Below are 27,737 nucleotides of genomic sequence, written 5' to 3' on the forward strand. Positions count from 1 at the left end.
TGAGCTACAGAGGCCCTGCTACAACCATGTTTAAGTACAATATCAAGGTCACTATTACCCTTCAAGCGAACCAAAATTCAACAGGTTTACTAGAGAAATTGGAGGAACTGAAATTATCTTGCATGCCTTCTAGAAACTTCACATGGGGCAGAGTGTGAGTCTAGGTGGCAAAGGTGAAGGAGGGCATACTAGTTAGGAGGCTGGAAGACCTAGTGATCAAAAACTGATCTCGGATTGGCCCAAGTATTTGTGATGGATGGTGATGGATACAAAGGAAAGAGAATTAAGGACTCCAAGGGTTTGGGTCTGAGTGACTGGGTGGGTGTTTGTGACATGAAGAGGCCTGAAAAGTGACTTTGGGAATGGACATCAATACTGTAAAAAGCTCCAGCAACTGGGTTTTCTTTTTTTGGGGGGGAGGGGGGGTCCGGTCGTGGAGCCTGAACTCTGGGCTTGGGAGCTGTCCCTCAGCTCTTCAGCTCAAGGCAAGCGCTCTACCACTTGAGCCACAGTGCCACTTCCGGCTTTTTTCTTTTTGCTTATGTGGTGCTGAGGAATCGAACCCAGGGCCTCAGGCATGCAAGGCAAACACTCTACCACTGAGCCACCTTCCCAGCCCAAACTTGGGTTTTCAACACATGTCAATCACCATCCCTTCCTCCAATGCACATCCTATCACTTCCTGAAATTCTCCTTGTCTGACAAGGACAACTTTATGTACTTTTCCTATTCTATTCAGTGACATATACTGCTTCTATCTGTATGTAATTCAAACATTTTCCTGCTTTTAGTTTATGCCCTTTATTAATCCATACACAATCACTTGTCTTCTGGCTTGTTGAAAAGTGAGTTAGACAACACTTGCCACAGTAATGTCTGGCTAGCCATAAAAACTCCGGTACCACATTCATCTGAAAGGAACTCTTGATGGAGACGGCTACTTTTGCCTTTTTCATCCATTTTATAGTATTTCAGGACAGCCATTTTAACCTTCTTTCTCTTCTTCTTGTTCTTCTTGGGAGTGGTGTAAAACTTCTTCCTTTATTTAGCACCACCTTGAAGTCTCATTAGTTGATGAAGAGTGGAGTCTTTTTGAATGTTATAGACAGATAAAGTACATTCATCTCCCAGCTGCTTACCAGCAAAGATCAGTCTTTGCTGATCAGGAGGAATTCCTTCCTCATCCTTTACATTTTGTATAGCATCCGAGGCTTCAACTTCAAGTGTGATGGTTTTCCCTGTAAGGGTTTTGACGAAAATCTGCATCCTGTAGGTGGTCCCATCCTGATGGCGGATCGGAAAGGCCAGACAAACATTTTTAAAATTATTTTTTTTTTTGGTACTTGGGCTTAAACTCAGGGCCCCAAACTTGGCAGGGAAGCATTCTGCCACTTCAATAAGGCTTCTAGTCTTTTTTGCTTTTTAGATTATTGTTTGATTTCGTTTCTTTTGTTTAGGTTTGTTTATTTGGTATTGAGTTTTCAGGTTTCACCCGGACTAGCCCTGAATTTCAATCTCCATTTCTTTCATTCCTGAGTAGCTAGCTACATAGGAATGTGACATCATTCCCCTCTCCTCCCCCAACCCACCCTCCCCACATCACAGCTTCTTTTTGAGAAAAAGATCTCACCAACTTTTTGCCCTGGTTGATCTTGGAAGTTGATTTTCCTGTTGGTAGTGTCACAGGCATATATGTCACTGTACCCAACTCTAAACAAAAACATCTGCACTTCAAATTCTTAAGTCACAGTGAAGGAATTTGCACAGAAAACACAGGTACACATTAGCTCTCTGGCCTTGCAGAATGATTCTGAGTGTTAGTTTCCCATTTCTGGGACAAAATACCTGAGGGTGGGAAATCAATTTAAAATTAGAAGATTTTGCTTTAGCTTAGGGTTTTGGGGGCAACTATTGATGGTCCATTGGTTTTATCACTTTGGACCTGTGGCAGTGAGGCACATTAAAAGTATACAGTGGAGAAGGATGCTCACTTCCTGGTATTTGGGAAATGAAAAGAGATCCTCAAACCCAATGACACGCCCCTAATGACAGATCTTCCTCCCCCTGGGCCCTGCCTCCTAAAGATTCTACTACCACCTAATACTACCACAAGACTGAATAACAAACTGAACACACACCCAGACTTCAGTGTGTGGGGCTTTGTGACATGTTTAACACCCAAAATGATGGCACTTGACTGTACTTATTTCTGCTAAAGAGTAAGATCATTTAATTTTTCTTGTTATATGGTTGGATAGTTTAAGATTTCAGTAATTGAAAGGCTTTTCCATAGCTTTTGAGTGCTAGTCAGAGATGACAACTCATTATTATTGCTGTTGTTGTAGTTGTTATCTTTTTTGTCTCCCCAATCAAAGTGGAGACAATTGGGCATGTGGCACTTATAATGGGCTCAGAGGATGGTACGCAGGGAGGAAGGCTATCAAGCTCCAGATATGGTGAAAGGCTCTTCAATGATACTTAATCTGCTTCGGGTTGAATTAGTAGAGAGCAGATATTAGGTAATTTGTAGAGTTAATTCGTATAAATAAACTTCTTTGTTTATACATCTGCATGCACACACACACACACACATCACATATGCTTGCAATGTGGAGACACGTTTGATTTACTCATCAGTCTTTGAAGCTTTATGTGTCTATTATTTAAGAGTTCAATAGTGATCTCAGGATTTTATTATGCAGAAATTTTTATCATGGCTACTCATAAATCCCAATTAGGCAGCTTGTAACAGAGCCTAGGGAGGAAGTACAATTTCTGTTTGTTCCCAGCGTCTCATTAATGACATGCTTTCACAATGGATTACAGATGGAAGCCAGGCTCCAAACAGGATAGTTAGCAGATGGATGGAGAGTGAGGTAACTGAGTACTCTTTGCTCAGCTACAATGTTATTTTATGCAAAGGCAAGAGAATTAGGACCAGCACGAGACTGGTTAAGTGACATAGATGGTACCTCACGTTACCTTGCTCAGTGTAGATTTTTGAACAGAAACAGATCTGAACTTGAATCTAACTTCTAATTTTGACGAATGCCTCTCAACTCTGCAAGCTTCCAGCGTTTTCCTTCATACAAAAAGTGAACAAGGAGAAATGCATGAAGTAACTCTAAAATGTGGTTCCAATGCTCCCTGATATTTTCCTTCCGTTCCTCCTTTACAAAAAATGGAAGGGCTCACACTCCAGAAGGACATTATTGGATAGCAAAACAGAGATCGTGAAATAAGACATCCATCCCTTCCCTGAGCTGCAAATAAATGTGGAGCTATCTTTCTACCAGAACACTTAAAATGCTCATTTGTCCCCATTACTTTGTATTATCTCACCATCATTACAAAATCACTATACATAACAGGAAATTGATACTTCAAAGGGATCAGCAACCTCACTGAGCTCATGGAGATGGAGAGGCAGGGGCGGGCTTGTGATCCAACCGAAGCTTTCTCCTTTTGAATGATGTGCTATTCCGTGGTAATCAAGAGAGGTCCCTTGGCTTTTTAGTCTTTTGTATGTTCATATATTAACTATGTGCCTAACAACTAACCTAATCCTGTAAACTCTGAGTCGAAACTCTGAAGTATTGAATGTCTCTGTGTGTTTTAGATCCCAGTAGAGTAGAAGAAGCAATCAACACATTGTAAGTGATGCAGGACTGGAGTGATGAAGGAAGGAGAGCATGCAGGTGAAGCTCAGAAGTGAGATGACCTATCTCTCTAGCCCCACCAACATTCTGGTGGGGGCTTTAGGGAGAGGTTCTTCTTTGACTACACTCAGAAGGATGAGATGTCAATCCAGGCATAGGGGAAGAAACCGATGTTGCTATTTCCCACAGAGAAACTCAGAAACGTAAGGCCTGGGGAAAGGTTAGTTCTGTGGAGAATCTAGACAAGTACCTTGTGACACAATAACCTGTTAGATCCAAAGCAGCAATTGTCTGAATAAAGTACACCATATGTTTCAGTGTGTAAAAGTTAGGAGAAAAGAGAAACCAATTTCTATTTCCAGTTCCTACTAATAGCCATATTAACATTTCGGTAATTTCTAGGCACAGATTTTCTTCCTTTATATGTTTATCTATTGACATACACTGTGTATGAATCACCTTATGCAAAATTAGATGCACTTCAATATCTTTCTTTCTTACACAGTTTAAATTGACATTATTTTAATAGTCTCCTTAGTAATATGCTTGTTTGTCCTCAGTACAAGGTTAAAGCCATACAAATCAACATTCCACATTGTGAATAATATCTACCTAATCGGCCCCTTTGGGCACTTTGTCCCAACTGGACAAATGCCATATTTTCACCATAATGATACACATGCCTGGCTTAGAGTCTCAGACACAGAAAACAATCACTACACGTCTGTCGAATGCCTATAATTGGATATTTGCATCATCACCCTCATTTCGTATTTTTTACACTGTTCTACCTTGAAAATTTCTCAACCCACCAAATGTTTCCTTTTTAAAAAAATTACTAAAAATGGATTTTCTTTGGATCAAAAGCCAAAGTAAACATGCAATTCCTTGGCTACATATTGCCAAATTTGCATTGAGCCAAGGCTGTAAATATTTTTCCTCCCACTGCTAATGTATGACAAAGTCCTTCCTCTGTACTCCTGCCAAAAGTGAGTATTATTCAATGCTAATCCTTGCTAATTAGAGAGGTAGGCAATAGTGTCTTATTTCATTAATGAGTAGTAAGGCTGATGCTTTGCTTATGGGTTTATTGATATGTGTGACTCAGCACTAGATTCCATTCTTTATTTTACTGTCTTTGAGTTTTGGATTTTGAAAATTAATAGGAACAGAAAGATTCCTATTATAAAGTTAGTTGTATATTAATTATATAGTAGATATATGTTAACTATTGAAAGAACTGTTTTTTTTTAATTTATATAACATAAATTAAATGGTACAAAGCAAGGGGGAATGATGATAACATGAAGAAAGTTCCCATGCAGAGGTAGCTAGGAAGGAAGATGAACACAAGGCAAGAGCAGAGAGAGAGAAAGAAATGTTCAGAGTGTCAATCAGCAGAGACTCACACATGCAATTCTACCTCTTCAAAAGGCTGAGATCTGAAGATGACAGTTTGAAGCCAGCCTGAGCAAGAAAGTCCATGAGATTCTTATAGCTGATTCACCACCACAAAGCCAGAAGTAGTAGTAGGGCTCAAATGGTAGAGTGCCAGCCTTGAGTTTATAAAACAAAAAGCTAAAGGGATAGTCCCTTACCCTGAGTTAGAGTCTCCATAGAAGCACATAAAGAAAATGCTCAGAGGAAATAGCATAGGTCTTGTGATAGAAGGAAATGAAAGGGTTTTCTAGCAAGAGAAAAGGATGAATTATTTTGTAACGTCAAGACCCATGACTATCTTTCGAAGTTTAATGGAGCACCAATACTGTGCATAGAGAAATGGAAGCCAATGGAAGCCTTTAGAAGCAAACATCTTGGAAGTCCATAGATACCTTATCTTTCACAAAAGTGATTGCATTTTGTTCTGTCATTGTTCCCCCTTCTAAGGTTACATGCCTGTCTCTGTTCCTCTGGAACTCTGGGATTGCAAGTTTTTTTTTTTCCACACAACTTTGTTCCACTTAGTCCTCTCTCTCACATTGTAGCATTAAGATGTTATTTATTGTATGTCGGTTGTTTTAGATCTTTCAAATTCAAAGGAGTGGCAAGAATGTTGGGTTATCATCCAGGCTAATCATAACAGTACAAAGAAGACATGGAAAAACAACAATATTGCCCAGTCACAGAGGTCTCTGTGAAGAAGTTCAGCCAAACCAGCTTCTTCCACTAAACTCATCTTTCATTAAGACATAGGGGAGAAAAGAGCTTCTCATTCTTCCTTTAATCCAATTTATTGTGTTGACCAGCAAGTAGATAATATATTAAAAATACTTTCATCTTTATTCTGGTATGAATCAGTATATTTCCACTTCAGTTCTGGAATAGCTGTGGAATAAAGGTTGTGTAATAAAGGTGTATTATCGAGTCTAAAACTTGCTACTCGAATATAGAATATAGCCTCAAAGTTATTATAAATGCTTGTGTCATTCTTTTTTTCAGTGTTATTTTTATTTATCTATTTTTTATTGTGAAAATACTGTACAGAAGTGTTACAATTACATGGACAAGGTAATGAGTACATTTCTTATCAAGCAAAATTGTTGCCTCTTCCTTTGTTTCCTCTTCCCATCCCTTTCCTCCCCTCCCCCCAAAGTTGTAAAGTTCGTTTTTCAACATATCGTCTAACCATCCTTTATGTCTTATTTTTTTTTATGTTGGTCATGGGACTTGAACTGTTTGCCTGGGCTCTGTCCCTCAGCTCTTCAGCTCAAGGCTAGCTCTCTACCACATGAACTACAATACCACTTCCAGTTTTCTGGTGGTTTATTGGAGATAAGAGTCTCACAGACTTTCCTGCCTGGGCTGGCTTTGAACTGTGATTCTCAGATCTCAGCCTCCTGAGTAGCTAGGATTACAGGCGTGAGCCACTGGCATCTAGCTCCCTTTATGTCTTTACCTCTGTTAGGCCACGGATTCATGGCGAATAGGTTCCAATAGCTCAGGCTCCTTTCTGTGGTTCTCACAAAGTGTGTTTCTCTGCGTGGAGCAAGTTGGCCCTTCAGGTTGCTTTCTCTTTGGCTTTCTTCTTGTCCTGGTCTTTTCCCTTACTGGTTTCAGGAAGCTATCTCCATTCTTATGCTTAATCTGCACATTAATCCTTTTGGCAAGGATCTTGCCCTTAACTTCCTCGTTCCCAACGATGCCAACAGCATGCTGTGTCACACTGTAGACCCTTTCAGTTTTGCCATGGTAACATTTGTGGGGCATTTCCTTTTGAATAGCACTCATTTTACTTGATGTCTACAACATCACCCTTCTTGTATATTCTCATGTATGTAGCCAAAGGAACGGCTCCATGTTTCCTGAAGGGCCTAGAGAAAATGTGTGTACCTCTCCTCTTTCCCTTTGTGCCTGCATTTTGGCAAATTACTGGAAGATGACAGTTCCAGCCAAAAGGGCTGTGTCATTCTTAAAAACCATGACTGAGTGATGAACAAGTTGGGGTAGAGAGACTGAAGTAGGAAGATTTCAAAAGTGGAGGCTAGATTAAGCTATCATGTGAGACCTGGTCTCCAAAACCCACAAACAAACAACCCTAAGAGCTGACCTCATAAAAGTGTACAATACTTTCTTCATGGGCTATCAACCTGGTAACATGTCAATTGTTGACTTCAACCTACAGTCCTTCATAAAAGTTTTGATGATTGGGATCCGTCACTACCTGACCATGGAGAAAGCTCAGATTCTTCATCCACATGTCCAAGAGTTTGAGCACTAGTTTTTCTGCTCCTTAGGTGCATAAAGAGTTTGGTAAATGTTTCATTATCTCTGAGTCTTTTTCTCCTCTGGTCTCATACAATGCAATGCAAAATTAAAACATGATCTGCATCTCCTTTTAGTATTGCTCTAAAAATTAAATATTATCTAATATGTATTGACAGAGAATTGCTTATCATTCAAACTTCATAAATATCCCAGGGTGCTCTTTTTATAAGAACCGTTTTTATGTTAGGAAGTGGATAGTAGGTTATTATCCTGAATGAATTAAGGTCAAACGTTGGTCTGACTAGCTATCCATTTCAGGAGCCTTGCAAATCAGAAAAGTTGTTTTGTGGCCATCTTCCCAAGGTGCCGTTCATCCCTCCCAAATTGGAAATATGTCCCAACTAAACCATCATGGCTACTTATCAAGAAGGTAGAGATGCTATGCGCTTGAAAGAACTATGCTTCCTGGATTTATTTTATTTTTATTTTGTGGGCCCTGAACTCTGGGTGGGCCTGGGCGCTGTTCCTCAGCTCTTCAGCTCAAGGCTAGCACTCTACCACTTGAGTCACAGCACCACTTCCGGCTTTTTCTTTTTTTCTTATGTGGTGCTGAGGAATTGAACCCAGGGCCTCATGCATGCAAGGCAAGCACTCTACCACTGAGCCACCTTCCCAGCCCTGCTTCCTGAGTTTATTGCTAGTGAAATAGAACCTAATTCTTGGACTTGTCACCAAGTCAACTCTTACCAAGGAATGCTAGACAACCATCTCTGTGTCTGAGATCCTAACTGTAAGCGTTTCCTCTTCAGAAACTGCTTTAGTGCTAGATGCTGAAGTGATCTAGCATAGTTGGAAATTCTCCTTGATTTGAATTTATACTTTCCCGAGTCCACCACTGTCATCAATTGTCAAGTTTCTGGTATGGCTCTGACTTAATCTACTTCAAGTCCAATCTTAAATGTGGAAGCCTGACATGGGTCATCTGGTTTCTCATTGTAGAGTTTGTCCTTCCTCACACATGCCCTCTGTATGCATTACATATTCTGATCGCTGATCACCTCTACAGGTGTTACCCATGTTCAGTCTATGTAGATCTATCTTCCCATCACACCACATCCTACCCGAGCTGAAAGATTTGCTTTGAATAAGATATAGTCTGGCTTCCACAATTTCTCCTGATTGCAAAATAAATTCACGTTTACTTACTATAATTGATACACCAAAGCATGCATCTAGAGGGAATATTCTGTCTCCCAGTATTTAGGAAATAAATTCAGGCATGTATAGATATAGTGTTTAATGGTCAAATTAGGGTAATTAGCATTTTTGCATCCTTAATCATTTATAATTCATTTGTGTGGGAAACCAGTTGTCTCTCTTCTAATATTTTATAAAATATATAATAACTTGTAGTAAACTGTAGTCACCCTACTGTGCTGTGGGAGACTAGAACTTCTTCCTCTTATCCAACCATATTTGCTACCTGTCACCAAACCTCCTTCTATCTCTTTTTCCCTCTGAGCATTCCTAGCTAATGATGAGTCTTCTACTGTCCCCTTCATCATTGTTCTTGTAAACTTAACTTATGAAGGATCCATGTGCTTTGTTTACTTTTGGTTTTCTGGTATAAACTGAAAGTTCCAGTATGAAGGAAATGTTTCTCCAAACATTTCTCATGATGTTTACAACAAACTGGAAACAACCAATGTAACATACACACACACACACACACACACACACACACACACACACACATACAACACACACACATAGAGCACACCTACAACACACACACACACACACACACACACAAGAAACCTGAATTCTTGAGACCATAGTTGTATGAGTTTTAAGTTCTTAACACAGGGCCTGAACTTGTGCTGCTAAAATGCGCTTAGCCTTTTAGTAATTGCTTCTTGTGAGAAGAAGGTGAGAAGCCATCTTCAGTTCAATCTAATGGCTCTGCCAGCCAGCTTACCACACTGCATAGCAATAGTTATCTTGAGATTGGTTCACTGGAAGGCAGGTGGCTCACTTGAAGACAGCAGCACCCAGTGAGTACCAAAGATGCTCAGGCGTGTTAGGAAGGGCTGCTGTGGTGGTCGCCTTGTAATAATCAACAGTGATCGTCTCCTGGCATAGATTCACTGCAGGGAAAGCCAAGAATACACATGGCAGGAGAGAAACTCACTTGTCTCTGATCAGATAACCTGTGTCCAGTCTGACCGAAACTTGAACCTCACCTAGTTTTCCTCCTTCATTTACTAGAAAGAAATAGAGTTCTCCTCTCTAATTAAATCAGTTTGAATCTAGTTTTCTGTCACATGCCACCCACTAAGTCTTCTATATAAAGTAGGTATCCGGTAATTTTTTGGAGAGATCCTCAAGGAACTAAACAAAGCTGCCATTGAAGGCCTTGGAAGGGTTCTTAACAAGGCGTCTTTGATATTGGAGAGAGGATCTGAATATTAATGTCACTTCTCCAGGGAGAGCTGTGGATCTTCGTTCTGACCTTCAGTATATAAACTAAACAAACAAGACTCTATCAACTTCTCGCAGGTTCCCGTCAGACAGCATTAGCTGCTGCTAATGTAGCATAGCAATTGCTGTGGAGATATTTCCCCGTGTGGACTGCTTGTCAGACATGCTTAGGACACCATTCGGTAAAGATCATGGTGAAGAATACAAGAGGTGAGGGACAGGTTACTTAAACAGTATAGAGAGATGGTGAATAAAAATAAAAGTGGACCTTCAAAAAGGATATAATACAACATATATAATTATTTTTTCACTTGTCTACTGCATTTAGCCATTTGGGCTCTGTTGAATAACCCTACCATTCTATATCAGCCTCAGTCTCGTCAGTTGTAAAATGGGACCCATAAATATATATGTGTGAGTTTTCAGTAAATCTTAATACTAGGGCACTCTGTGAGCCATGGGTGAACGAGTCTAAATCTTTTCTTTCTTTTTTTTTTTTAAAACTAAAACTCACAGCAGGAAATATATTGACAATCTCCAACTACAGCTCATATATACCCCAAATAGAACTTCCATGCAGGTTTTTGGTTTTTGCTTTTTTGTGTGTGCCAGTCCCGGCGCTTGAACTCAGCATCTGGGCATTGTCCCTGGGTTTTATTGCTTAAGGCTAGCATTCTACCACTTGAGCCTCAGCTCCACTTCTGGCTCTTTGATTGTTAATTGGTAATAAGAGTCATGGGCTTCCCTTGCCTGGGGCTGGCTTCTATCTCAGCCTCTTGAGTAGTTGGGATTACAGGTGTAAGCCGTCAGTGCCCAGCCAGACAGATATTTTTATACCTTGAATGCAAAATGCTTTCAGATATATTTTTTCATTCAATTATAGTACAATGTATTGTTTTAAATTTAAAATGGACATAATCCATTGAATTTATTTTATACAACACACACACACACACACACACACATACATATATATATATATACATATTGAATATAGATTGGAAAGCATTGCCCAATGTCATCACATGGCTTAAGATGCAGTCTGGATAAATGCATATTACATCTAAGGAGAGATTTGGCCCTAAATCCCTGGGCAATCTCCTATTCTCACGAACATTGTAATATCTCAACTGACAGATAGCTACACTTTTGATCCCAGGCTTGAATTCTGAGTGCATGGAAGTGTGTGGTCCTTACCAGTGTCTTCCTAGGACACATCTTATTCTGAATTGGATGCTCAGAAGTTCTTTTGCTACATGCTTTTCTACAGGAGAAATTTCAGAAGAATGAGAGCCTAAGGCTTTCATACTTCAGTTTGCTAAAGAAAGCTCCCAGGGCATTCTAAAAATATTTTAGGATGCTGAAAATTGTATTTCAGTAGTTTTGGCACAGGCTTCTGAAGTCTGAATGTTTAACAAGCACCCAGGGAATATTGATGAAAGGCGAGTAGTGTAATATACTTAACTACACACTCCCATTAACAGACAACACGAGATTTTCCTAAACTCTGTTTAAAGCTAGAGCTGTCAAGTCAGGCTACCAAAAGGTCAACAAACAGAAACATGAACAGCAAACATAAAATCAAGGTTGAAGATGGGGATGGAGAAGAGGCAGATTCTGTCTGTCTTTAGCATAATGTGAGAATGGAATGGGAGGAAACTATACCGAGAGCATTTCCCGTCCATACACCATGCGTTCATTCTCCACCCCCCACCTCTACCGCTTCAATTTCAGAACAGCTGACTCCCACTCTTGGTAAGCCAAACAGGTATGTGCTTTAGTAAAAAGATACGGGATTTAAGAGATGAAGAAGTGACTGGAACCGGAGCAATATGGCAGTCTTCGGTCTTGTTATTTTTAGCTATGGGCATTCCCTATGTCAAACACTAATGGTTGCTGGCTCTCGTTGGACCTGGAAAACCATGTTCCTGTGTTTGCACTAGGAATAGAGGCTGAGTGTTCTTTTCTTACTGCTCTGAACTTCTGAAACTATTCGTGGGAGAATTTGTTGGGCGTTTGTTAGCATCAAGTTCAGAGAAATCCCTGGAAGAGTCAGAGCAGTTACTTGGGCATTGGAGAACTAGAGAATAGAAAACATTCTCCCTTCCTTCTCAGATGGGCAACAACGACTTTGGTTTTGGTGATTTCTCAGGTTCCTGGCAACTCAGAAGTGTCTACAAGCCGGTGAGTTACGGAGATACAAAAGTAATTTAGTTCAAAGTCTTACGTGAAAAGTTGAGGCACGAAAGAAAAATGTTGGAAATAAAACTTGGCTCAAGGAATCGTGTGAGTTCAGGTTTCTGTGAATCAGTCTAGGAAACAGCCACATTTGAAGATGAGAAAACTGTAGGAGGATGGCAAGGAAACGAGCTGTTTGAGATTAAAAAAGAAAAAAAATTGAAGCTCTGAGACGCATAGCTTCAGGTAAGACACTAAACATCTCCAAGTCAGATGGGAATTCAACACTTTTAAGGTGAACAGTGTATATTTATTCAGCTGTCTACACCTTCCATGTATTCATTCATTGAGAAAAAAAAGATTACTATCTACTCTTGCCTGGTGACTGAAGCAAGCATTGCTTAATCCATTGAGGCAAATGGATGACCAATTCTTGACTGTGCTTTGCTTGCAATACCTGCTTTCCTCAGTTGCTTTTCAGGTGATGTAATAACCCTCTCCAGCCCAGGTACTGGATCACCATCTGCCTTATGGTGTGCTTTGTAAGACAAATCTACAACTTTAAGAATCCCAGCCCTGTATTCTCCTTCTATCCCTCCTTGTCTTCCTCTTCCTTCTCAAGATCTCTCTTTTCTTCAGGAAACAATTCAACTATCATTCCAGGTGTCCCCAGTGAGGCTGTCAATCATAGCACAGCACCCTAGAGTGAGTCACATGACCCAGGCCAGCCTATCAGAAACTTTCTTTTATGGCAGTCTAATGAAGATACATAGCCCCCTAGAGAACCAATCATATTCTTCTCTCTGATTTACAATATGTATTTTAGGAAGTCATGTTTCCCACCTCCACCCCCCTCTTGGATATTAAGACACAAAATTCGAACACAAAATTCTAGCTTGAATATACTATAGTGTGTGTGACACAAAAGCCTTTACAGCTCAAAAGCAAAGATAGGAGAGCTCTTAAAACTTCGTTTAAATACCTGAGTTCTGAATAGTACCTGAATTCAGACCTTAGTTTTTCAGTTCTGTAACCTAAGCTTTCCTTTAATTGAACTGACTTGGCACTGAGTTTACCTCATAGAGCCCTGAAGAATCCATCTTTTCAAAATCTGCCTCAATTTACATTTCCTCATTGGATCATCTTTATTCTCTTCCTCTGGAGGTCAGTAGCAGAGTATACTTTCTTCCTCTAGCACCAAGATCTTCCTCTATTCCTGCTTGGTTTTATGGTTAATTATGTGCATGTCTGTCATTCTCCTCTTAATCAACCTTAGATAATCTGTTTTTCCAAGGAAGATACCTTAAATACTTATCATTAGTGCTCTTATAATTGCCAATAAAACATTGTTAAATAATAACTATATCATGTTAGCACTTATGTCAGTTGATGTATACCTATTAGTTTATTTAATTGTTGGGACATTTTAATTAGGTATATTTTATATTTCCTTTCATAAATTAATCAAAAGACAGATCTGAGGAAAGCTAATGGTTTACTCAAGTTTCTATACTAAGTGAATCAAAAGCAGGAATGTACTCCAAGTATGTTTTATTAAAAAGTTTTACATACAGTCATATATGTGAGTAAATATTCAGGTATATACATATATGTGTGTTCACATGTGTATAGTACAGCTATCTTTGTTCTATGATATAGTCCAGTTATTTTCTTGCACCTTATCTCCTCTTCTAGTTTGAAGGGCTGGTGGATATATCAAATGTAATTAAATCAGTGGCTGAAAGGATATAAAAATTCACCCAAAACCATGCACAATTTCATATAAAGAGCATCATGTATAATTGGTAGCAAAACATAGGCCTCGGTGTTGGTGGTATGGCTTTCCCTTTCTTAAAAGTTAGTGCTTGGCAAAGACTCTACAAAGCTACCAGTTCCTGGAAGACAAGCCCATTTAGAGGGAAACAAGTCATGATGGATGTGTATTTCTAGCAAATGCACGATAAAGGATAGAAGCATTGCTATGCATGATTTTTTAATAACTACAAAAATCCCAAGTACAGGATTTCTGCATGTGAAAATTGATAGCATTGTGATGCTGCTCATCTCTTTAAACAAGCAAACTCATCTTCCCTGGTGCTGTTACATCAGTAATAAATTGGCTCCTCAGACATATCTGCTTGCAGCTTAGAACTGAGATAGAATAGATAATAACTTGGAGGGTAGCAAAGCCTGCCATGGCAAATAATAAAGAAATTCATGACCTGCAAAGTACAAGGTGATCTTGTTCCAGAAATATATGTTACCAGGTCCTGATGCAGGCTTCTACGTATTCAAGAAGCTGAAAAAAAAAACCCTTTTATTTATATATAAAGACGTAACTCAAAAGGACCAATCTCAATAGGGATGAGCTTGTAGTCATGAAAATGTGTAGGCCAAAGAAGAGTTGTCTACTCAGTGCCTTTTAGAATAAAAATTAAGGGCTAGTTGTTTGGCGGCGTTATGCCTAAGACCATACTGGGTTCAAGCGGTGTTTCTCTGATGTCCTTCTATCAAGTGGCAGGTTTTACAAATACTTTATTGGATACAAACGCCTTGATTGAGCCTCAGTAGGTGGATTCTTCCTTTTACTGATGTGTCATCCATGGGTTCAATCTGTCAACAGTATGCAGCTATAACCTAAACTAAACAAGGGAGGAGGTAGAGTGTAGGGGGCCCATAGAATGATGGGAATGGCAATTCTACCTTGCAAATGCAGAAGTGAATTCAAATCCTTGATCTGCTCTTACTGGTTGTACGTGCTACATCATGTCAGTCCACTGCTCTTACAGTTCAGTCATTCATACTTTAATATTAAGAATTTTCCCCTGGAATTATTTTTAAGCTAGAAAGGATACCAGAGAGCATGCCTGCTTGTTTGATCCAGCATGTTTAAACCAGGCAGATATACCTGAGCAATTTCTGTTTCCTATGTGTGTGTTGTTCAATTTTGCTGATTATTTTTTCCCACGGAGGTAGGCTAGAGTGCTTAACACTGAACCTAGACCAGAATTGTGGATCCAAAAATATTGACTACTTTATTGGCCAAATAAGACAGCCCTCAGCCAATTCACAGAGCCCACCATGGTCTAGTAGCAGTTTCTGTCTCTGTCTTTGTGTTTCTAGAACCTGGACCTTCCACCCACTTCCGACCAGCAATCCAGTCCTAGCCTTTATCCTGTTCTCAACAGCCCAATCAGAATTCTACTTTTCTCAGCTGACTTTGAGAGTGGTCTAAGACAGCTGTAATCTCCTTATTAATAATTTCCCCACCCCCATGCCTATTCTGATTTTACATATTGAACATGACAATAGGAAATTTCAGCAGTGAAGTGTTTTATTCTGGGGAAGAAAGGAGATGAGTTCGACATCTTATGAACCTGATTGGCCTTCTTGCCAAGTTCATGAGCAGGGGCAACTCGAATTCCTTTACTGTTCCCAGGAATATCATCTAAAAACAATTACATTGGTGTGATTATTTTAATAAAGGAGTTAAGAACTTTATTGAAAAGTTTAAACAAACAAGGCTCTTGCCATAATTATTTGAATCTTTGGACTCATACACACATAAGTTTTTAAAGCACAATTTTAGTGCATGTAGGGTCTAATGTGAACATAAACATCTAAATTACTAAATTTAACATCTAATTAAATTGGTACATTTTATCTCTGAGGAGTTGTCCTTTGCTAATTCAGATGTGTTAAAATTCTTATCCATATGAACATTGCTACATATATACTCACACACATATAAAAACCACAGTACACAACAGAAGAAACTTAATAACATCATTGTTTTTTCTTAATATAGTAATTAAAAACATTCTTTAAAGTGCTTTAATATTTAAAAGACTAAGTAAGTACTTTTTGGGCCATTGTGCCGGAGAAGAGCCTTGCATGTGACATTATTTTGATAAAAAACTCCAAAATCTCAGCTTCATGCTTTTATGTTTTATTTTTATCCAAGACCATATTGTTAAAAATTAAAAACAAAGACTTTCAGCAGATACAGACCTCAAAGTACTTTAACCTTCTTCTTTTATACTCTTATTTTAGCAAAATGAAGCAAGTACTCACCACAAAGTAACCTTGTTCACTACAGATCCTATGGTGTGTGGGGGCCAGGGTAACATTGATCAGGGTAAACTGTATTTCTATAATAATTTACTGAATCAACTCCTTTCTACAACTACTTAACGGTAAAAAATAAATTAAAAAACAAACCAAACAGAATATAAAGCAGTAAATTTGTGGTTTGTCTAGTTGTTTCTATTTCAAAACACTTTTGATTTTTTTTTTTTTTTTTTTTGGTCCAGTCGTGGGCCTGAACTCTGGGCCTGGGCGCTGTCCCTCAGCTCTTCAGCTCAAGGCTAGAGCTCTACCACTTGAGCCACAGCGCCACTTCCGGCTTTTTTCTTTTTGCTTATGTGGTACTGAGGAATCGAACTCAGGGCCTCAGGCATGCGAGGCAAGCGCTCTACCACTGAGCCACCTTCCCAGCCCACACTTTTGATTTTTAATGCTAGTGGTACATACATATTTATTATGATTGAGAAAGAAATGAGAAAATATATCTGGGTTAGCAATTATTCTCCCAGGAGGAAATTACTATCAGTCTTGCCTGTGTCTTTCTATATAAACACTTATAAGCATTACGTCAGTCTGTCTGTCTGTCTATCTATCTATCTATCTATCTATCTATCTACATATCTTTGCATCTATCTGTCTATGCATCTATCTATCTAGTTTTATGTATGCACTAGCATGAAGTGTTGTTGTTCTCCTTAAAAACACATCTGAGTATAGACTCAAACATATATCTAAATAAATGTGATCTATGTCATACTCCATAAAAATACAAATACTGTATTTCTTTAGGATTTCATGTGTATTAACTTTTATGCACTTATGTATACAGTTAAATATAACATACCTATAGGAAAACACATAGGGCAGATTTATAGTGTAATAAACATAATACGTGGTCACTGTGATATAGGATGCACTACATATGTAAAGGAAAACATGCTGTATAGTGCACAAAAACATTATGTCTCCCCTTGCTGCTATACCATATTCAATAAGTGAATCTTGACATCTATACTACTAGTATACCAGTGATGGTCATTTAACCATTCTCAATGTTATAAGAAGTACTACCATCATCACAGGTAAATAATGTAGTTTCCTTTGCTACTAAGTAGCAAGAAATTGAGCAGATTATTTCATCCAAGGGGTCTAGGAATTAAGTTAAATACACACAAGCAGAGACTGAGTAAAGGGACTTAACAGCCAGGTCAGACAAAGAATGTGAATCCTCTGTAGAATAATTAATCCTGGATTGAAATTTGCCTATGGGACATAGGCAGTTATGACATATTTAAGTTCCTCTGGGCCACTTCCTCCTGTGGCCTTGGCTCTTTCCTCCTCCCATCCCAAATGGCTTCCTTGTGTTCACATGTCTTTTTCCTTACGGTCACTGTTGATAGCTGAGGTGTTTCTGTTCATGGCCTAAAGTTCACTGACAGCTTCTCAATTCTTGAATATTAGGACTTAGGTCAATAAGGCAGAATGCATGTGGTAGGGAGACTCATCTTTAGCTCATGACTTTTAATGAGATAGTCACCAAAAATAAGTGAAGACAGTTCTGTTGTAATTTAGGGAGAAGGGAGAATTCCCGTGTGAAGGGGAAATGACACTTTGGTCATGTATCCAGCACTGGGGGCTTCCTGTGGTTCCCTGAAAACCATCATTTTACATCATTTCCTAAGGATGATGGTACTATGTCTCCCATATAGATGGTATGAGCAATTACCAGTCACGCAATGTGAGTTTTGCTTCATTCTTATACTACTTATTTATGCAAGTTGGAAATATTCTATAACATTAACACCTACATGTCTAACCACTGACAACATTTTAATGTGTGCATGTAGTTTTATACATGTGAATTACATTTTGTGAAGTCTTTAGGGAAGTTTTATGTTATATCTCATTATTATCACCTATATTTTTTCTGAGGAAATGAATATATGTCTACCACCGCTTAATTATTTACACAATATGCCATTGTGTGAATATAAAATGATTTGTGGAATCAGTACTCTATTGATAAGCATTTAAATGGTTTCCAGATTTGGACTTTTAGTCATGGACTTTGTAATTTTGTCTACAAATAAAGTTCAGCTAGATTCCTGAATGCCATTTAAATAGTTTTCTCTTGGTCCCCTCTAATGGAAGTTTATAAATGGCTCTACTTAGTGAAGAAAAAAAAAAAGGTTACTAAAAGCTTAGGTACTGCCTAGCAGCTGATGCTTGCTGGATTTCTACTCACCTAATATAGGGCTCATTAATCAAGGCCCAGATCTGAACCTATGAAGAGGCAAGGGAGGGAAGAGACGCCTGGCTGTGAATACAGTTACTAGGTATTGTTAGCTCTGTGGTCTTGAGTATGTTAGTTCTTTCCAGGGCTTCATCTGCACATCTGCCAGCTAGAAATATTAATCCTTCCTTCTTACAAAGTCTTTGAGGAAATAATGAAACAAAAAGCTCCTGCTCCTCCTCCTCCTCCTCCTCCTCCTCCACTTCCTCCTCCTCCTCCTCCTCCTGCTAATTTCTAAATTATCTTTAAGTACAATGTGATTTCAATGCAACATAATAATATATGGTTACAATGCATCTTGATCACATGTTACCCCTTCAGTCATTCTTCCCTGTCTCATCCAAACTCACCCATCCCCCAAGTTACCTGATTCCACTTCCACATATGTACATATTATTACTGTCTTTTCCCACCCTTCCTCTCTCTCTCCCCTTTTCCTTTGACCTCTCCTACTCTAGCCAATAGTTTGTTAAACTAGGAGTTAATTGTTTGAAGGAGTTATGCCCTTGCAATCCTCCCTTGCAAAAACCTATTTCAGACAATATGTTTTTGTACCTAGGCATATGACTTTAATGAGAAAAGGCCATTCAAACCAGGCCAGGGTCTGAGAAAAAGTTTGGGTTGTAATGTACTATACGCATCTTAAATGACATCCTTACTTTTTCCTGCTTGACATTCCTAATCATGGTGATAAAAAAAATTACTTGCACTTAATCAGTTATCATATTACTTCCTGAGCTAGAATGTGTTTTGGACAAAGATAGTCTTTCGCCACTAAGGACACTTATTAGGACCAACTCCTATTCCTGAGTAAGAAAACAGGCTAATATTATGGAATGTAAAGATGTAATTGGAGGCTACAGATCAGGGACATTCAACCTGCAAGTCTTCTTTCCAGGAGAATATCTCCCCTGATCCACTGCTAAATTGCCCATTGGGTCAGGGAACACCTCCAAACATCGTGATTGAAAACAGTAGGCCTTTGCTTTGCGAGCCCAGAGACAAATCTTGTCATTCACGTGCCTCTTTGGTGGAAAGTCATATTTCCTTTCTCATACATGGCATGTACTTAGACAAAACTTCCATTTAATATCATTACCTAGTTATTGGTTAATCACCAGAAAAGACTTAAGACTTCGAGAAAGGCACAGCTTGTTTGCTCACAAACTGTCTTCCCAAAGAAGTTACATTTGCAAACCTGGATTCAACATGTAATGCATTGCTCATGCATTTGAAAATATTATTCCTCTCTAAATGCAGAACTTCCATTTAAACCTCTTTTAAATTCAACCAAAACTGACTCCACTATTCCAGCCAATCTCAAATTCTGTCTTATTATTTTTGTGTGTGTGGCATTTGTACCAGCTGGGACACTGTCTTCTGTGATATTTTTCGAATTTCAGTTGCATTTTCTTCCATTTTATATGGCTTGTTGTTTATTCTATTTAACTCTTTCTTCCATCTGGATCATTAGCACATTAGAATTTTACTATTCTGGTATGCAATTCATTATGCATTAACAGGATAGTTATGGCTTATGAGAAATTATTTGTGATTTGTACTTAGAGAGCTTTTAATCAACTTTACCACTCTCAAAAAGTCTGTCTTGCATATAAATAAGGACCCCTAAAAATCGATCTGTTTTGCTCAATTATAAAATGCTTCATTTAGAAGCCTGAGGGTAATTTATTACACTGAATCTGAGGAAGGGAAAATGTCTTGGATTTCATCTTATCAAAGGGGTGCTATGTCTAATGACAATGTCTGCTTATCAGAATTATTACAAGTTGTCTAGGTTAATAAAATTGAAAGACCTATGGGTGGTTTTTAAATATTAAGCTTATTATTTGCATACTTTTTCCAGTGTCAGCCATCCTTCATCGGTGGGCTGTCATCCCTTGTGTGTTTGATTTCTGCTCAGGTGGCTGGAGTACTTGGTGTCTGCCAGACAAGGTAGACTGTAAGAGCAACTCCTTAAAGCCTTCTCTAACTAAATTGGTAGGAAATAGTGTGGAAGGACATAGGGTAGAGTGGTTCTCTTGGATTTGATAAATGTTTAAGAAACTTCTTTCCTTTGTAATTAAAATGCTATTTCTATGGCTTTATCTGGAAACCACTACATTAAGCAAGTCAAGCAGGCAAAGAAGGATACAGATCATATGTTTATCTGAATATGTAATATGTATATGTTTCTCTTGTGCACACATTATATATGCAATATGCAATAAATGTATATACTATACATATATATATATATATATCGGCCTGACTAAAGCATGTGTAAGATGCCATGGGAAAGACCTTTGAATAATTACCTTTTACTTGAAGAAAAATGAATCTTAGGAAGTTGAAACACACCTTGTCTGAGGTATGGGTGGCATAGTGGTGGATAAACAGATAAGGGGAAGGAGGGCAAATAGAGTGAAAATAGTTTCTGTATATGCATCAGAATTAGAATAAGAAAGCTCGATGAGACTACACAGAAATGGATGTGTAAAAATGAAACTCAAATAATTCATGCTAATGAAATAAAATGCCAGGTCTGGAAAGACCAGAACTGAAGAATACTACTCCACTTGGCTTCTCTAGTAAGGGATAAGAGTATGGATAAGGAAATGGGATGAAATACATCTCACTGTCTTCCAAAATGTCCTGTGCATAGATATATAGATATATATCTTTATCTCAATGTGAAAATGAGAAAATGGAGGCTTACATAAGTGCTAGAAGTCATGTTGATTGGTAGAGTGTTGTTTTGGAACTCACCTCTCTGACTTAAAGCTAAACCTTTCTCACAATAGGACCACTGAAAACTAATGCAGCAGGTTTAAAGTTTGAATATATTCTCTCAAATTCATGGGTTGGTTCCTTATTCCCTAGTGTAACTTGATGGGAAGGAAGGATTACAAGAGGGCTCTACCTTTATGAATGGATTCATGTGCTCATGATGTTAGTCAATGGACTATGGCTCCAGTGGGCTGTTGTAAAAGTGAGTTTGGCTCCTCTCCTGAGTTCTGCCACGCTCCCTTGCCCTGTTACCACACAGCAAGCAAGCTGTGAACAGATGCGGCTCCTTTATCTTTCTGTCTCAGCCTCCAGGAACAGGAGCCAAATAAACTTCCATTGTTTATTAATTACTCAGCCTGTGGTACTCTGTTTTAGCAGCAAAAGATGGATCAAGACAGCAGGTGAAGGAAAGATTTTAGGACTGAGAATCGGAAACCTGTGGTTTGGTTCTTGGCTTCCTACCTTCGAGATGCTGGATAAGTCAAAGTTCTTTTATAATTTAAAAATGATAGTAGTTGTTCTGAGTCAGCCTCCTGTGCTAGAGAAAGTTGACCAGGCTAGTATAATATCAGAATTATACCTATGTGTTTATACAAATTTATTGTTTCTGCTGAAAAACAAAATGTTAAAGGCATCTTCTATGAAAAGAGGAAACAAAGCACCTTTTGATATTATTGATTTCACCATCACAAGTTCAAGGCCATGCAAACTCATCATGGTTCTTTTTGTTTGTTTGTTTTCTCTATGTATTTACCTTGGAAGACATCAATCTATAAAGGAAAATGTTGTTTATTCTTGGATACTACTTAGAACTCCTGCCAAAGATACTGTCCTCTAGGCTGGAATGTTCTCTATCCCCTTAGAAGCAGTGTTGGTCTGTGCTGGGTGGTGGGCAGCTGACATGTTGGTAAATGGAGGTGTTAAATCATGCATTAACCATGCATTAAATTTCAGGAAGGAATTTTCCTGTCATTTTCCCCAGAGGTAGATATATTTTAAAATAAAATGTACTTTAAAATAAAATGTAGATGTACTTTAACAGAAAAAGAAAAAAGAAAGAGAAATCCATCATATTAACCTCACTTATAAGTAACCAGACTCAAGCTTTATGCCATAATGTTTATGTGTATGAGTGCATGTCTGTCTGTCTTTTTACACACACACACATATATATAGATATATACACATCTATGTGTGTCTATGTGTTTATCTATATATTTATATATGTATATGTGTATCTCTGGTAAATATCTCTATCTGTCTGTCTATCTGTCTTTCTGCCTATCTAGCCATCTATCTATCTGAAGAAAAACTACTGCACATTGCTTAAAATCTTTATATTAAGATAATTGCTTTTGGCATGCAATCAGTTTGCAAATATAGGGAAGCAATGTCTTTGTTTAAGTTTTATCTGATCCACAGAACTTACTCAGGAAACCACTATGGAATCCTAAAGAAGGGAGAGGAAATGAAGCTTAACCAAGACAGACACTTGAGTATTTTGTCAGTCTATGGAATAATTCTTTTCCCAACATGTTCCATCGGCAAACATGTTCTTCAAGCCCTACATCCCTTAGCTACATAGAATAATCACATAATAAGTTTAAAAAATGTAAAAAATGAGCAAATAAACAGATCCAGGCTTACTCGTTGTAAGCAAATCAGTATCAGTGGAATAGAGACCATAGTGCTGATACTTTTCTTCAGAGATCCCAAAGTGGCGTTAATATCAGCAAAGAGAGTCAAAGTAGGAAAATAAATCATATAAATAATATTAGGTCATTTGGGAGCTATAGTGGTGGGTACAATTCATAAAATATATTTGGCCCAAGGTCATGACTCTGTTGACCTCAAGGGAAGCTCAGCCAATGTGGATTTGCTCCTGTGTAAATGTGAACCTTGAACCTGGAGTTGATCACAACTGTCACGGTATAAGCTGAGTCTCCTCCTCTCATGGCCAATTTCTAGAGAGAAAACCTGATAAAGGCTATCCTGGAAACTGCATTGATTATTTTGTTTTGTTTTTCTTTTCCAACTTGAGATTTGGATTGTGCTTGTTCGAGCCATTCTAGTACTTTCCTTGGATTTCTTACTTCTTCTCTAATAAGTTTAACTTTGGTTCCTGAGCCTTGCAGTCCAAGGGACCTTCATAAACATATTCTGTCAATAAATGACTACATCAACTTACCCTTTTTGGTCTCAGTTTCCTGCAGTGTTAAAACAAAGCTCATGATTCAGATCAATAACTTTCTGTCCCATATAAGCAAGACTTTGAAACAATGGAGCTGTAGGTAAGTAGAATAAAAAAATGATGAAAAGTCAGATCAGTTTTCTGATATCAAATCTTTACTGTTTGGCAGGAAAGGTTCTGAGAAGAGTTTTCTAAGAGCACAGATGATATTAAAATGCTGTCTTTCTGTGGTTGTGTGAGTCTTGACTAAGAGCCTTCATCCAGAAACAACTGGAGTTTTCTGTTTTACAGCCAGAAACTGCTAGGTACAAAAGGCCAAGGATAGTTAATGGAACACACAAAATGGTAAATGCCAAACAGATTGAAGTGTAAAAACTGCTTCTCTAGAAAGATGTTTAAAGAGAACTGATTGAATCAATCTAATTTTTTTAGTTATAGAAAAAATACTGTCTAAAAATAGGAATCCTATTATTTTGGAATATTTGGTGACATGGCAAGTGTTTTCTGTGAGGTCTTTTAGGACACAGAGTTAAACCCTATGCAAAGGTCATGACAGATCTCTATTTCCAAATTAAATTGCTTAGAAACACACTTCAGTAGGAAGTTGAGTTTGGGAAAAGCCTGCTGTGAAAGTTAGCAAATGAAATTTAAAATGTGTGAAGCTTTCAGTTTGAGAAAAAAAGTACCAATTTGAAAAGATTGTGGCATTTTTGCTTTACCAAATGAGGCTCTTTTGGTAGGCTTAAATATAACTCTTGTCTATATGGGATTAAATGAGAGGAAAAAAGTTTTCAAAATATCATCCCATTAAAATCTTTCCACACTGCTAAAAAAAAAAGAAAACGAAAAAAAAAAAATCAGAGGTCAGAGTCCAGGTTATTTTTAGCAGAAAACCTGCATGAAATTTCTGTATGATTCTTCAATCACAAAAGAGAACACATGTCCAAATATGAATGCTCACCTCGATCTCAATCCCCTGTGCAAGAGCATCTCCAGACCTTCCAAGGTCGGCTTGCTCACTTTCCACAGTGCTTCCCTGATATCCTCGTCGCCTGCACTGTCCTGTGATTCTTTTCCAGTCCCTTTCAAGCACTGACTTTGGCTAAGGTTAGAAATGATGTCTTACCCATTGGACACAGTGTCCTCTATCTTATGATGGACTGCTCTTCTGTACCTTGAGCTGTCAGTTGATTTTCCCTCTTTTGAAACTACCTTGACAGAGGTTGTTGGGCATGCTCTGAGTTGTCTTGTCCTCCCGTGAATGCTTCCTCCATTTTCCTGGAGTCTCTCTTCTCAGCCCTTCTCATAAATACTCGCATTTCCTGGCATCTGGTGTGGAGGTTCACTGTCTCCACGTGTACTTGTTTTCCTTCTGTGGAACTCTACCAAGTATGAAAATCTGTCCTTCCTAGAGGTTCACACTAGAGTACGGACGCATTCAGAGGCTGTCTGATAATCATGGGCAGCCCAAACTCAGCATGCCAGCATGCCCCAGGTCCAGTGGCAGTATGATCTCTCCTGCCAGGTAAGCTGTCCATGAGGCCCCAGTTAGTAGACATTGCCCTCATGTGTGTATTATGTCTCTGGATCCCAGTTTTCTGATGACTAAAATGTATTGAGGCTTAAATGGGGCAGCAGTTCAGTGTAGGACACATCTTTTTTTTTTTTTTTTGGTCCGGTCGTGGGGCCTGAACTCTGGGCCTGGGTGCTGTCCCTCAGCTCTTCAGCTCAAGGCTAGTGCCCTACCACTTGAGCCACAGCGCCACTTCCGGCTTTTTTCTTTTTGCTTATGTGGTGCTGAGGAATCGAACCCAGGGCCTCAGGCATGCAAGGCAAGCGCTCTACCACTGAGCCAACTTCCCAGCCCTGTAGGACACATTTTTGAGCCTTAAAGTATGTGGAGTTCTCTTGATTGGTTTTTCCTTCGAGCCTGTTAGTTCTTCCTAGACTATGAATTGTAAGATACCTGCTATCCAAACCAAAAATTAGAGGATTATTTTTGACTGTTCACCCTCTCCATCAATTGATTATAAAATGACTAATTTTAAATCTTAACCTGTTTTTAATTTGTTCTTGTTTCTGTCATCATTACCATAGAACAGCGTTGTTCCTGGTCATGTATTTGTATGTCCACTACATCATCTTTGGAGGTGTGTGTGTGTGTGTGTGTGTGTGTGTGTGTGTGTGTGTGTGTGAAAAAAAAGGAAGAAAGAGGAAGAAGAGAGAGAGGTTTTACTTACCTTAGAAAACAACCCCAAGACATATTCTTACCAGAATTTTATGATACTGAGAAAAAAATGCATAAAAGGAGAAATCTATTAATAAACACAGTTGGACTCCATGCTCGTACTTCAGGAAGTTGGCAAGCTGATGCTAATTGAATAGAACCATAGAGCCACACTGTTGATGTGACTGTTAAAATAACCTTTTCTTCCTTTAGGGCTGTTTAATAAAAAAAAAATGCAGTGTTTTTATGTAATCTTAAGTGTTGCTTTATTGAAGAACTTAAAAGCAAGTTAATAACAGCATGCTTAGAGTTTAGGAGGGAGACTGCAACAAGGGCAGATTTGAAAAGAGAAAAAAAAATCACATAGTAAAACCCAGGCAGACACTGGAGGTGAGCTTCTTGATTAAATCTGGAACTCTCAGCACTCAAATGCAGGTGACGCTCAAGGTGACCTGAGCTATTACAGTTTAATGAACGCAAGGAAATATTCAAAGCAAATGATACTTTCCATATTTTAACTACTCGGAGCTACTTTCTTAGGTTTTCCTACCATAGCCACAAATCAGAAGAGTAAAACAGATCATAGAGAAGGAAAACAGAGAGGGTGAATGTCAAAATGATGTCTGGGGAAGCAAATGGAACAGTGAACCAGTTGAGGTTGGTTTGAGAAGGAGGGAGAGGGTTGAGGGAGAGTAATGGGGTAGGGGGGAGGAGGTGGTGCAAATCTACCAAGACACCGGGGATGTGTATATGGACATGTCAAAAATAAAACCCACTTAGAGGAACAATGGATGCTAATAAACACATGGAAAAACAGAAATGAATTCCATACCTTTAAAGGTTTTAGAAGTTTCAAACTACATATGCAAAATATAATGACAGACGAAATGAAATATTTTAATGATATTAGATATTTTAATGGTCTCTTTTTTGAGACAAGTTCTTGATATGTTCTCAGGCTGGCCTAAAACTCATGATCCTCCTGATACTGCCTCTAAGGTCCTGCATTCCAGCAGGAATGGACCACCACACCCAGCCTAAGGATTTTTTTTAAAAATTGTGGTTTGTTTTTGTTTTGTTTTGTTTTGTTTTATTTTATTTTTTTAGAAGAGGAAGAGAAAACAGGCAGAGATTAAAGGCCTTGGGAATACACAGCAATGAGGCAGCTGACTACAAGCTAAGGAGAATTACCTCAAGAGAAACCAAGCCTTCTTCTTTTGGTCGGTCATGGGGCTTGAACTTTGGGCCTGGGTGCTGTCCCTCAGCTCTTTTGCTCAAGGCTAGAGCTCTACCACTTGAGCCACAGCACCACTTCCAGTTTTCTGGTGGTTCATTGGAGATAAGAGTCTCATGGACTTTCCTGCCCTGGCTGACTTTGAACCATGATCCTCAGATCTCAGCCTCCTGAGTAGCTAGGATTACAGGCGTGAGCCACAGGTGCCTAGCTTCTGTTGTCTTTATTTTGCATTTCAGGCTCCAGTGTAGAAAAGAAAAATCTCAGCCTGTGGTATTCTGTTTCAGAAGCCATGGTTAACACAGGTTTCTAAAGATTGTGTTTAGATACCCTTTTTTTTTTCCCAATGTGGAAGTTTTTTTTTGGGAGCAGGAGTTGTTGATAAAAACTGACTTTTCTCCATGACGAGGCTGTTGCTCCTTTGTCAAAATTCAGTTGACTACACTGACTTGGGATCATTTCTCGGCTCTCTCTCCTGCTTCATTCTTCTGTTTATTTTTCCTTAAATAAAAATCAATGACGATGCTCACACTTTACAGTTTACGTACATTTTCTCTTCTCATGAATCTTTCTTCTCTCATGCAAACTAACCAAGTTAGAGTCAGCAAAGCTATTGCTTGTTTTCTAATTTAAGATCTTTAATTGTGCACTAGTAGTAGTAGTATAAAATATTTTCGTAATTTTAAATAATGTAACCATGCTGTTATCAAAGAATAGCATTAATTATATTTAAAACATGAACATATTGCAACATTTGTGATAAAGTGTTTGCTACAACAGAGAAAATGCATGACTAATTCCTTTATGGAGAAAAAAGATATGTAAAGTCATGAAGAAGTGGAAAAATGCATAGAAATGTAGCTTTTAAAACTGTAATTGATGCAGGGAAAAAAATA

The 27,737-nt window shown here is 38.5% G+C and overlaps 2 pseudogenes; both read right to left on the reverse strand.

The window, feature by feature from the left end:
• Positions 1 to 819: 819 nt before the first annotated feature.
• LOC122126254 lies at positions 820 to 1,273 on the reverse strand (annotated as a pseudogene).
• A 5,287-nt stretch (positions 1,274 to 6,560) lies between these two features.
• On the reverse strand, positions 6,561 to 27,300 carry LOC122126074 (annotated as a pseudogene).
• Positions 27,301 to 27,737: the final 437 nt, after the last annotated feature.

The sequence above is a fragment of the Dipodomys spectabilis genome, unplaced genomic scaffold (genome assembly GCF_019054845.1).
Source record: "Dipodomys spectabilis isolate Male_0828 unplaced genomic scaffold, ASM1905484v1 ptg000273l, whole genome shotgun sequence".
Lineage (NCBI taxonomy): Eukaryota > Metazoa > Chordata > Mammalia > Rodentia > Heteromyidae > Dipodomys > Dipodomys spectabilis.